This window comes from Rhipicephalus microplus, chromosome 4 (assembly GCF_043290135.1).
Source record: "Rhipicephalus microplus isolate Deutch F79 chromosome 4, USDA_Rmic, whole genome shotgun sequence".
Taxonomy (NCBI): domain Eukaryota; kingdom Metazoa; phylum Arthropoda; class Arachnida; order Ixodida; family Ixodidae; genus Rhipicephalus; species Rhipicephalus microplus.
The window spans coordinates 85037649-85051301 of record NC_134703.1 but is presented as its reverse complement, the minus strand read 5'-3'; positions in this window follow the sequence as shown (position 1 = coordinate 85051301).

Genomic DNA, 13653 nt, shown 5'->3' with positions numbered 1-13653 from the left:
GAAGAGAGGACCGTTTTTGAAAACGTGGTTGGAAGATAACCGATAGAAGCTGCACAGATGCATTCAACTCCTCCTAATCAACCTGAAAAGACAACCTGTTGTGAAAGGCGGTGGTGAGGAGCCTTTTTAGTTGCCTCCGACGCGTTTTCTTCGACATCTTAAATTGAAGAAGTGGAAAGAAAAAATACAGCCTTAACGCACACGAGGTTTGTTCCCATAAAACACCCCACACGATATGCATGCAAAAGCGCATGCACTCGAAAAAAATGGTCACGTGCGATTGTTGTCATCTTTAGCACAGTCAGCAGAGCATTACGATGAAACTACAGGAACGGCTGCCTTTCAGGCAGAATTTTGCGGGACCTCTCGCTGTGTTTAGAAAAAATGTGCAACGATTTCGAGTACTTCGGACCTCTCGCTTACTTCTTAAAACATGGCAGTATATAGGAGCATCGTCATGAATTCTCGCGCACTGGTCTTGTAGAGATATTTTGAGGTAGAATTCTAAATATCCTGGGTGTTTCACGCACCCAGAGCTAAATATTTCTGACTGAAGCCTACGACAGTACACCATCACTTCGTTCTCCTTAGACTACTTTTTATTGTGCATATTTTTATAACAACTGCAATCTATTTAAAAAAAGGTACATAAACAGTTAGGAGCTAAGCACGCTTATTTCAGAATAACTGATCGCACTTTTTGTCTCACTCTTGATCGCACTCTTGCTGGGTTATTTTAAAATGAAAATATAAAGAACACGTTTCGCAGAAATGCTGGAGTGCATGCTGGCGTCCATGGTTTTGAAAGAAAACTGAAGTTTCCCTCAATAAAAAATCCTATATTTGCAAACAATTAATAAAATTGATTGGTCCTTGTGAAGGTAGAACCTATACCCTCTGGGTGCCTACATGATTTCTTCGATGCACCAAGCTACTGCGTCAGAGCTTGAATCTTATTCATAAAAAAATTGGCAGATCCCACGCACAGTGGGAATTGATAATATGCGAAGCACGAATGAGAAATGATAATATGTCACTTTAAAATTGGCACAATGTTATGAGGCGGAGGTGAATTATGCCGTACATGACTTCTATGTCATGATTATCATGTTAGGACGTGTCATTTACCTTCGTAGTCTATTCACGTCCTGTAATGTCAAATTTGGTATATGTGGAGCTATCGAAACAGCCACCAGCGCATCAAGAACGTCGTATGTTGTCTTGTTGTTACACGACACGTGTGTCTTGCTTATCAAGCTTGCACCGGTCATAATATACCGTCCTCATCCATTTACGTCACGTACCTCCAAGTTTGGGATATGTGAAGCTAGTGAAACAGCCGACAGTGTATCATGAGTGTGGCATGTAGTCATGTTGTTACATGACAAGCATGTCATGATTATCATGTTTGGACGAGTAATTTATTTATGTCATCCATTCGCGTCACGTAATGCCGAATTTGGTGCATGTGAAGCTAGCGAAACGCGTGCGAGTGCATCATGAGCATAGCATGTAGTCATGTTGCTACATAACATGCATCTCATGATTCTCATGTTTGCACCTCTCACATACCTTTGTCATTCATTCACGTCCTGTAACACCAAATTTGGTACATGTGAAGCTAGCCAAACGGTGGCGAGCGCACCATGAGCGTCGCATGTAGCCATGACTCATGACTTGCATGACATGCATGCCATGATTTTCACGTTTGGCTCTTTCACTTATGTTTGCCATGCAGTCATGTCATACTACACCAGTTTTTCAACATGCCATGCGAATGAAACCACCGCAAAAGCAGCAAGACCATGAAATATAAATCATGACATTCATAACATGCAAAACATGATAATAATGTTATGACCAGTCAATTATGGTTGTCATAGAGTCATGGTATGCCATACCAAATTTGGTATTGATACCTATAACGAAACGGCCAGGGAAGCTATAAGTCGAAGGCGGCTATAAAGATAGATAGATAGATATATAGATAGATAGATAGATAGATAGATAGATAGATAGATAGGTAGATAGATAGATAGATAGATAGATAGATAGATAGATAGATAGATAGATAGATAGATAGATAGATAGATACGCTGAAAGTCACTGAAGCTCACAACGGAATGATTTGCATTGAAAACACGCAGTAGCGTCTGGGTGTTTTGTGAACGGTGGTTGGCTTTAAACCACAACACCGTTTTGATAATCACGTGTTATGTAACCAGATCACTTGTATGCCAAATATTATCTCGATAGTACGTTTTATCGCAAAACCTGTATACAGGACACGTTCGCAAAGCATGAACGTCACTTTCACTGCATTTCCAAGCAGAAAAAGTTATTGTAACTGTGTATTCGAGAAAACAGGAAGCTGGGGGGTCGAACACCTGATTTACCCGCAAATCGCCTAGCGTCGACTCCTCACTCGGACGAGGAAAGTTTTATTATTCGTCTTACTTGCCTCTTTGGCAATTCAGAACAGTCCTGCTGAGCTTAGAAATAGAAATGTATGCGACGTCAACATTGTAAACGCCATTGGCATTCTACAATTTTCAGCTCTTTCATTGTTGATGCATTATCTCAACTGGCACTGTCCTTTTTTTCGCATATTACTATGCCTCCCTCGCCCTCTCCGGACCAAGTGCTTGATTTTTACAGAACCGTACATCCATATCTCAAGGTGAAATTTATACGAGAAAAATTTGCTCCCATAGAATCGGCAACATAGCTTAGTTGACTCATATTTCAATGAAAACTTTGAATCACATTTTTGTATCTATTGCAATGCCATTGTTGAACGGCGGAGAGCAATTAATTAATATATACAGCTCCAGCTATAGCAACGGAATACGGCAAATAATGCGAGGGAATAGCTTGTGGAGAAGCGAAAACAATGGTTCGGGGTTGACGACAGGAAAGCATAACTTTTTTTTTTCTTGGGGCCAACCAAATTTCTTTTCTGTCTTAGGCTGAATGGAGTTATTCGCGCGAATAGAAGAGGGAAATACGGCCTCTAGTAGGTTTCCGCTGGGACACACACAAAAAAGAACGAAAAAAATAACATGAAAAGCACCGCTGGTGCGAATATGGGAACGGCTGCTCTCATTTGGCAGCGGGAATCATACACGTGAAAAGGACTTGGCAGCGTTTTTATCTCTACGTGTCATAAAGAGAGGCGGCAGCGCCGTGATTCCTCATCTGTAAACGCGCTTTGAAGAAAAATAATTTCTGAGTGCACTAGTGCGCGACGTACTCTCATCTTTTTCATTCTAAAAATAATAAAAATGAAAAAAAGCTCTTATTTGCAGAACTGCATTTTTCTTCTTTTGGACTTTTTTTAAATGTTTTTAAATATTTTGGGAAGTTCTCTTTCCAATGTTCATTTTTTTATGAAATCAATAGCCCCCTTATATGAACATGCTGCAGGTTTTTTCGGTGAACTTAGTTTGATGGAACTTGCATCGGTAGTGCCATATATCACTATATAATTTGAAAATCTTTTGGCCTTGGTAGTGTTTGTCTTTCTCATCGATGATAACTTTATGTTTGCGGATATATTGGAAAATATTATTACACAAAAGAGTGGGCTTGACAAGATGTACAATAAGAAAAGGCGTCGTCAAACGTCAAAAACACGTGGCATGTGCAGAAATATCTGACGTGAGAATGTGGCATAGAGAACTATTAAAGTTCATTTATTGATGACCTTTGCAGCCGGCTGAAAGACGTGAGCAATTTTACTCGGAATCATAAGTTCTGAGATGAAAAAATTGCTTCGTTCCTGGCTATAACTTGATGTGTCTTTTTAACAATGAGTGCGTCAGTCATGAGAGGAAAAAACAGGCTTTAAGCACCAAATAAACTGAAACATTTGGAGTGCACGTGTAAACATTTTTGTTAAAATTGACTTTTTAGGACTGTGTAGGCAATGTGATGACGCGTATTTTACGATCAATTTCTTCAGTATGTCTGGAACTATTCATGCTTTAGCTGTCCCCATCAGTGCAGTTTTTACCTAACACAGTTTGGCCATGCAGAATGTGGCGCCAGTCTGAATAACTGGCCACTAATAACATCCGATGCTCTTAGACAAAGCAATGCGTTTTCTATACGTGCCTTTTTCACCAATTCTAAGTTTTTACAGGCTCTCTGCATCGCAAGCGAGAAAAGAAAAACAGTTTATAGCGTGCATGTGCAGTCGTGTGCAGCGTAGACAAATTTCGGAGTATATTATCACTAAGCTAGCAAATAGGAGCTAGAAGACACAAGGACGAAAATAGAGAAAAGGTCATTTACTCTAGGAAAACATGGCTACCACCCAAAAATGCACACCGCGATTAACTTCAGTTTCAGTTTCAGTTTCAGTTTATTCATTCATTCAAAATACAAAATTCGTAGAATGTAGTATGCAGACGAGGGTCCCAAAGTCAAGCGACTGCAGTGGGACCCTCGGTTAACAATAACAATAAAATTAATAATTATAACAGCACGTAAAATACGCAACACAAGTGAAAAGTAAACAGTGAACTTACATAAAATAACATCAAGTAAACAAAAAAGGCAGTCAAAATGCGACACAAGAACAATAGTAATAAGTTATACAAGTAAAACATAATCACGCCATAAAGCAGTAACCTGAATTTTCAAAGACTTTCCAATTTGATGCCCGGATACATAGGAATCGTTAATTATTTATCGTTGTCAACCTAGTTATGCAAGATGAAGTTTTTAGGTTCACGTTTGAATGCATGAAAAAATGATCATGATTTTAGTGTATAGGGCAGGTTATTCCACAATTTAATGACCGCGAAGGCGGACCTCATTTTGTCATAATTGGTGTTACATTTAGGTAAAAGGAAGTTGTGACTGTGGGCGAATCTAGTGGTATTGGTGTTAGTGAGTAAACTAGCAACGATTATATAAAACAAAAACTGTTTGTTAAGTTGTTTATATAACAATACGATTAAGTGAAAATAAAAAAGCCAGACACAGTAAGAATACAGTTAGCCTGAGGAGTGGGGTAACATTAGAATAAAATGAACTATTGGTAATAATGCGAATGGCCTGATTCTGAATGTGCTGTACAGACGAAATATGAGTGTTATATGTATTTCCCTATGATGTAATGCCATAGATGATGTGACTATGTATGAAGGGAAAGTATAAAGACAATAAGGCTTCAAGTGAAAAAAAAAGGGCGAGATTTGATGAGTTATCTTATGGCAAATGCTGTTTTTTGTTTGACGTAAAGAATATGATTGGGGAACTTTCAATGAAGGTCTAATTTTACGCCCAGAAAACACACACAGTTAGACGCAGGAATAAAATGATTATCAATGAACACTTGTGGAATGAAAGGTAGCATTTTTTGTGATGTTTTAAAAACCATGAACAGAGTTTTGAGCGGGTTTAAAATTAAGTTGTTTAAGCGACACCATTCAACGACATTAGTCAGTTCTTTGTTCAACATATTGACCAGAATAGGTAATGATTTATGCGAGGTGGAAATGATCGTATCATCAGCGTAAAGAATAACTTTATAATCTTCAAGGCAGTCAGGCAAATCATTATTATAGATACAAAACAGTAAGGGTCCAAGGATATAACCCTGTAGGACCCCTTGATTAATTATTTTCACATTAGGATTAACGCCCCCACTGCAGACAGATTGTTCACGACCAAGAAGGTAGCTTTTTATGAAGGTCAAGGATGGGCCAGTGATATCCAAGGACTCTAATTTGCTAAATAAAATATTATGACTAATGGTATCAAAGGCTTTCGTGAAATCAAGAAATACAGACCCTGTGAAATTACCATTGTCGATGGACGTTTTCAAAAAATCGGTTAATGATAGCAATGCTAAATTTGTAGAACTACCAGCCCGGAAACCGAATTGACAAGGCTTTAGCAGCTTAAATTTATTGAGGTACTTGTTAACTTCATTGTCCTTTTTCAAGAGACTGGCCACCAAAGTTATCAGTCTCCTTCGCGTCAATATAACAAACCATGAATTTTCAAAGAGTACCTAAATGCACATCAAATCGCTAGATCGCTGGAACCATAGCTTAGTGCACCTGTCTTTATGCAGGAAGCAAAAGTGAGGTTTTCAAAGTATCAATACCAGGTGAGAGTCCCGCATGTTTTGTAGAAGGCGTCGCACAGACGCCTTCCCGCTGATTTGTGGTACTTAAGCAAAGAGTGAGTATTATAGAGCAGATCGGCCGCGGTGCCCTTTGCCGTGACGTGTAAAATTACTGATGACGACGTATCTGGTAAGCACGCAGTGTGGCATCAACGAGGGAAAAAAATCTGGTGACACGATTGCTGGTGTCGTCCTATGTTTTATCCATCGTGTGGGCCACGCTACACGTTCTACCAAAAGTGTACTCCGTAGCCCAGCTAACCCAATAATGGGGAGAACATCTAATCTTGGACAAGCAGCGATGTGTTACTTAGCCAGATAAGTAAATGTTCTTATGATTAAAATATATAGGTCAACGTTCAAGACGCCATGCAAATACCAGAGAGAACTCTTTTCACTTCAGCTTTAACTTCAGCTGATATGTTTTCATCACCATCATCCTTATAGAGATTTCGACATGAATCCAAGATTTGTGTTGGTCGAATGAGGGCCGAGTATAAAGCATGAAGCCTGCGTAAAGCCACCCGCATGAACAAATGCATCCGTCTGCACCTCTATTCAGTATGCGAAGTCTCTCAAAACCGCGAGCGTGTGGGAAGACCTCGATTCTTCACCCCATCTCATTCGGCACGCACACCCGCATTGGGCTAACCCGCAATTACGCGCTGGTCGCACAGTGGTTCAATAAGCGTCCCTTTCGTTCCCTCCGTGCGCCTGTGAGAAATCGATCTTGCGGTGGTGCGAAGCCTGCTAGAGAGGTGTAAAGCACGACATTTTTTTTTCGTGCATAAAACGCCTTTGATGTCGATACCACTGCCTGTGCTATTGTACTGTATTTTTTGTTATTGAATTATTCGAGGTTTGATCAACCTCAATGTCGAAAGCTCCGTGCACTACTTTCTTTCCGGACTAAGAACATGTTCTTTGGCACTCACCCCATCTAAATATTTACTTGCATAACTTCTGTTTCTGAATTTTTTCAAGTTAAAAAAAACTAAAGCATTCTGCAGCTAGAAGGCAACGTGTTTGGAGCGTTATACAAACAGGCCTGCTGACGTAATTATTCGCACAGAAAGATGAAATGGAGTGGTAAGACAGAGGAGGCTGATGTAGTACATACTATATCAATACTGTGTCGCGTGCAGTGTAGGACACTACGAGGTGAACACACGCGAACGCAGGAGCCAATTAATAAGGCCGAAATAGCGTCGCTGTCAATAGCGCGACCTTGTGTACATGGTCAAGCGGCTGGCTAATTATCACTTGTTCAGTATGGCAAACAGCAAGGCTTTTGGGTACGAAGGCAGTGCTCATGTGTGTTTCATCAATGTGCGTCTAGTGTACGGCATTTTGTGGGGCGCTTCATGTGTGTTCCACAAATGGGATGTAAACATATATTCATAAGTCCCTTATATGAAGCGAAACACTCCGTTCTTTTACATTTGAATATAGGTGCGGGGATTACATATTGTAAAAACTTTCTAATTACACAAATTCTTATGACTATAGGCCTGGAAGCAGTGCACAGTCCATGTGTTCGGCACATAAGTTCGCTTTGTTGTAACCAGAAAAAATAATTTGGACAGCATGCGCTGTAGCGCTGCAAGGCTGGATCGATGAATCTTGTGAACAAACTATATGATTATTACGATCTTAAATAGCAAGGTCCTATTTTGTATGGTGTTAATTAGTAAGATCCTCTCTCTTAGCCACCTGAATTGCACGTCCATCGTGTCAACCTCACTGGGCTGGCTGGCCACGGGTCTTAATATCCGCCAAATTACTAGGTGATACAATGAATGTGGATAACAATCTCTATTTCTGGCATGTACATCAGAAAGTGCAAACAGCCATTGTTTATAGCCGAGGCTAAGGTGAACAAAAGGACGAAGAACGCACCCATTGCCCGAGTTCTCGCGTTGCAGTCGCTAAGGTTAAGCTTAGTTTTCTGGTCATGCAAAATGGTGGAACGCACAGTTGTGCTCTAAAAGCGTCCTTATAACGCTTTTGTATGATCGGCAGGAGGTCAGACGTATATCATGGTATTTTGTAGGAGCTTGCACGTCAAGCTTATTATGCTCGCACCTTGTTTGTACTGGTGGCGTGTATACTAGTTCTCAGTGGTCTCGCTAGAGGCACAGCTGCACTTTCTCCGGTGTGTGAGTCTCACAAGCGGCGCGGCGCCGTGCTCTAATTTGTGACCACCGTAGCACGTGCTACAGTGGTCACCAATTCAAGTCACGTGCACGTGCTTGGTGACCGCCAGAGGGCCGCGCTTACAGTTGACGCTCACGTTTGACACCCTTCGATTATCTTCGCGGGAAGCTCCCTCAGTGAACACTGTATATTAGAACTCCACAGTAAGAACACCCCAAAAACCAAAACAGCATCGCGGTGGGTTCGCAACGTGGCAGCATCTGCTGCGTTGCTGCCCTGCTGTGTCCCAGGGCTTCGTGCCCTGCGAAAAAACGTCGACCGCTCGGCCGAGTTCACCTTTGCTCTTCTCAACGTTTATGACATCGAACGTGATCCCATCCTGAGCGCAGCCAAATTATTTGCTTCACGAAGACGTGCAATGCCGGAAACGTGCAATGCCGAAAACGGGCAATGCTGGAAACGTGCACATCTATAGGTTTGCTCCCGTTGTCTGCCCCAAAGCGGAGCGTCCTACGGCTAGGGCCCAGATCTACGTCAAGCCACCTGAAGCGGCTGATGATCTCGCGTTGCCAATAACGAGCCAGAGCCCTAACGGCAAGCACGCCACTGTGGAGCTTTCATGCGGAATATTTGTCATGGCCGTGTACTTGGCACCCAAGTTGTGAAAAGAAGACGTGGTCAAGTACATCACGAAGGCGTTGCATTAATACAGGACTGATCCCACCGTACTCGTCGGAGATCTGCACGTTGACATCAAGTAAATCGATTGGCTATAATTCAATACATCGTGCCACATTATGCTTTCCGGTGCATATCGTACGACCGCGAACATCCTAGAACTATGAGGGGCGCCTGTATTAATGTTGCCTTCTCAAACTTTCTATTGCGTCACATCACGAATAATCTATTTAGAACATACTTTAATGATCATAGAGCATTTCTCTTTAAAGGAAAACGACTTCCCTAGCTAATTGAGGAACGCCCTTCTTGTAGTTTGTAAAAGAACAAAGCTTGTGTACATGTAATGTATCTATCGTTCGTCAAATTTTATGTAGTACATCAAACGCGACTTTTAATTATTAAGCATTGCGTGTGTTACGTATATATAACAATGTGGTCACGTCATTATATGATGGTAGAGGAATGTGTACAAAGCATTTGGGGGTTACTCGATCATCTCCGAGCAAGCTTGTCTATCATCAGTAAGTTTGGGAGAGAAGCCGGTGATTTATTTGGTCTTAAGTGGGAATATGAAATGTAAATATAGTTTTCCATTTGGTGTTCTAAATTTTTTAGAATTGCAGCTGACCCCAATAAAAATTTATACTGGTTGATTTCGTTTCGGTTGCAATCATTGCGATGTGTATTTTTTGTTTAAATAAGCATGTTTGAATAATTTATTCTGAGCTTGTTAAGCTCATTTTCAATGCACTGAGGATCTTTATTCATGCAATTACGCGTACTTACTAATATCCTTATATTTATTGTCTACGTCAGATTGTGGAGAAAGAATCATTCCGTTTTATTCCTCGTCGTTTGCATATGCTAGTGAATACCCCTTTTTTGTCGTCAAGACTAGAAGGTAGGCCAAGGTGTGCATTTTATTTATTTATTTATTCAGTTGCGTATTAATTTAAATTTGTGTATTTCGGGGCTGGGTTGGGGAGGGGGGTCAAAAACTTCACTCTAAAGTGAACTATATCTTTGAGCAGCTTGTCGTTGGGGGTAAAGAGGAGCGCTTTGCCGAGACTATGACTTCGACTCTGAGCAAATAAACAAGAACAAAAAATTAGCACCCGTGGAACAAAGTGCGGTGCACACATACATCATAAAAACTTTTACAACCTGGTCTACCAATTGTATAAATAGCAGAATTCCATCTAAAAAAAACAACATTCGTTTGCCCGGTGATTTCTGAAATGCTTTAATTTTTACACTATTGTGCATGCATATGTCACTTTCTTTAAGTATATAGAGCTCTAGCTGTTGAGGCACTGAACATATATATGACGTAGCGCAAGAATCTCCGAAACAACAAAATATGCAAATGAACGTTGATACTGTCCACCACCTAGCCGATGCATGGCATCGCAACAAAAAATAAATCTCGTAGCTTGCTCAAAACTTCGTGAGGTTTAATTGAGACTCCTCTTACATGAATTAGTTTTTTTAAAAAATCATCAGTAGATTAGGTGTTAGGGAAGCGAACGACAAGTGTGTAGAGATAGAGCTATGAAACATGAAGTTTATGAACAAAATATAATGGCTCCAACTCCGTAAACCAAATAGTTTCGTTTTGAATAGCGTCTCATATGACAGCCAGACATGCACAAGTAATTTACCAGGGCTGTCATTCATTTCATGACGTACTGAAAAATCTGGTCTCACAGCATTTTCCCGATTGGTACAAACGCTTCTTGTCTTGTCTATTATAGGCGCAGGCACACTGTTTCTTCAAGTCAAATCATTGACAGAGACGAGTGCTAATTTTAACACTTCATGCAGATTGCAACAGTTCTGGCGTACGTCACATGCATGGGCCAACATTATGGTCAGCTAGGTTAGAGAAAACCTGCTGCGGAATGCGTTTATGTACACATATATTCTAGAATACTTCATGCAAAGGTTTTAAGATTGAGTAGGTCCAGAGGCGTGGTCCTAAAAACTTGGCCACATTGCTTGTATATAGCTATTGCATCATGATGTTCCCAAAAGAGGTTCTTGAAATAAAGCGTGTTGTTACTTAGCACACTCAATCAATGAAAACAATTCTAGACGTCTACCACGATGAAGACAGCGCGACCTAGATGAAGAGAAGGAGACACATAAAACAAAGACGTATGTCTCATTGTCTTCGCTCAAGTCGGCCTGCAGTATGTTCCAACTCGCCCAAGGGGACGACTCATTAGAATAGAAACGTATATGATGGAAGGCGTTTGTGATAACGGCAGCAGTTTATTATGTGAACATAAATGTTTATGAACAAAAATGTGCCATATCAGTCAGTGAACGAATGGTGATGAGTGGGCACAGCTCGAGAGGGGGTATTATCGGTAAACTGTGACTCTATACCCTGAATTTAACCCTTTTCATCATCAGAAAGACGTAAGACTGTGCGTACATTATACAAAATGACTTTTATTTTGAGTTATTTGCAGCTGTTCGCAAACGAAACTGCGCAATGCCATCACGCACGCCTGCAAATGTCACTGACAGGTGACGACCAGGCTGACACTCCTTGAAAGTTAGCCCATTACGTCAATAGAAAGATGTAAGACTCTGCGTTTATTATTGAAATGAACTCTTTTTGTTGTTGTTCCTAATTGAAAGGGTGGTTTATGGTCGGTGAAGTGTTAGATCGGTGATGGGGCATAGTGGGATGTTTGCAGACGAAGTAGTGCGCAGCTTGCAAAAGTGGTTACGAACCGGTCACAAAGGAAGGGCAGACCGACGGCTTTAGTAGCTTCGCCTCTAAAAACCCCGCCGTGGTTGTCGAGTGCATATGGCACTCTATCTAATGCTAACCTGAACGTCCGGAATCAAATCCCGGCTGGGAAGCTGCATTTTCGATGAGCATGAAATTGTTTTAGGCTCATGTACATAGATTTAGGTGCGAGTCAACGAAGCCCAGGTGGTCAAAGTTTCCTGAGCCCGCCACTGCCGCGTCTATCGTAATAACATAATCGTCAAGTTTCCAACAACAACAACAACAACAACAACAACAACAACAACAACAACAACAACAACAACAACAACAACAACAACAACAACAACAACAACAACAACAACAACAACAACAACAACAACAACAACAACAACAACAACAATAATAATAATAATAATAATAATAATAATAATAATAATAATAATAATAGTGTATTATTATTATTATATTATTATTATTATTATTATTATTATTATTATTATTATTATTATTATTATTATTATTATTATTATTATTATTATTAATAATATGATTGTTGTTGTTGTTATTGTTGCTTTTATTAATATTATTATTTAACTTGTCAAGTGTCTAAATGCACTTCCATGCAAGTAGAACATTTTTAAAGGCTTTGTAAAGAACATGAACAGCAATGTTTCCGTTATGTATGTTTTTGTTTTGAGCATCAGACTTCAATTAGCGTCAAAATGCCCTTGTCAAAGTAATTGTAACATTTTCAGTTTGGTTAATCCAGCCTAGCTAGGTGTAGCGTTTCTGTGACGTCAAAGCAGTAGCGGCATCGTTCACTTGTTCAGATCTCGTCAGGTTAACAAACCCTGACATTAGCCTAGTACTGATCCAGTACTTTTGAAAGCGGCGAATAAACACTATGAAATGAGGATAAAGGACAAATGCTTAGCGTCGGTAACAAATGCGTCGTTAAGTGAAACATGATATTGACATGAAGAAAAGTATAACTGTTTAACGTTTATCTTGGAAGCACTTGCGAAGGAAGCAATTGGGAGAGGCGGGAAACCGTGGGGACAAACTACACACACTATATCAAACTAAATTTGAAAAGTGAAAAAAAAACACTCGCGAACACTCAAATTACCTCTAAAGAACACATTTATTTTTTTATTTATTTATTAATTCACAGGGTTTCTGCTGGCTTCAAAATGAAGCCTTCAGAAGAAGGGGGTAACATATAAATAAAGCACACTGAATATTTTCACAGTATATTACGCGCAGAAAATGCCGCGAACACGCAGTTTCAGACGCAGTAAAAGAAAGAAGAATATAGAGTGCATGGCATGCAATTTCACATAGCATAATACCTATATAAATGTGTGTTAACATCACATGTGTGCTAAGAAGCACGAGAGTAAAGAAGAAAAAATAGGCCTTGCCAACGTCACTAAACAAAGAGTACTAATATGGTAGGTAGACACGCTATAAACTCTGCAGCTCCGCTAATAATGACGCCACTTTCGCCGCCTCCACAAACCCACCAAGAAGGCGATTCCACTCGCTTACAGTTCGTGGGGAGGAGAGCCAATTTACGAGTTGGTTCTGTAAGTACATTCCTGTAATTTTTTTAATGATCTGCCCTCATAGATTGTCACACGACTTATTTAATATACGCGTTAATGCCAAGCTTATCGTGATAGAGCACATGTGTAGCTAATAAAACATGTAGCAATCAAACATGTAGCGTGATAGAGCCCATTTAGTGAACATGTAGCCAATCGTACGTAAACCGACTGTAATCCAGTATATGTGCAGCTCTATGTAGCCCTAACCAGGATGTAGCCGATATGGCCTCTCAGTAATCAATCGTTCTTACAGTTTACCCCGTCGACTCCGTGCTTTTGCCGCGTCGAAGTAGATACGGTAAACGCACGAAGTCGAT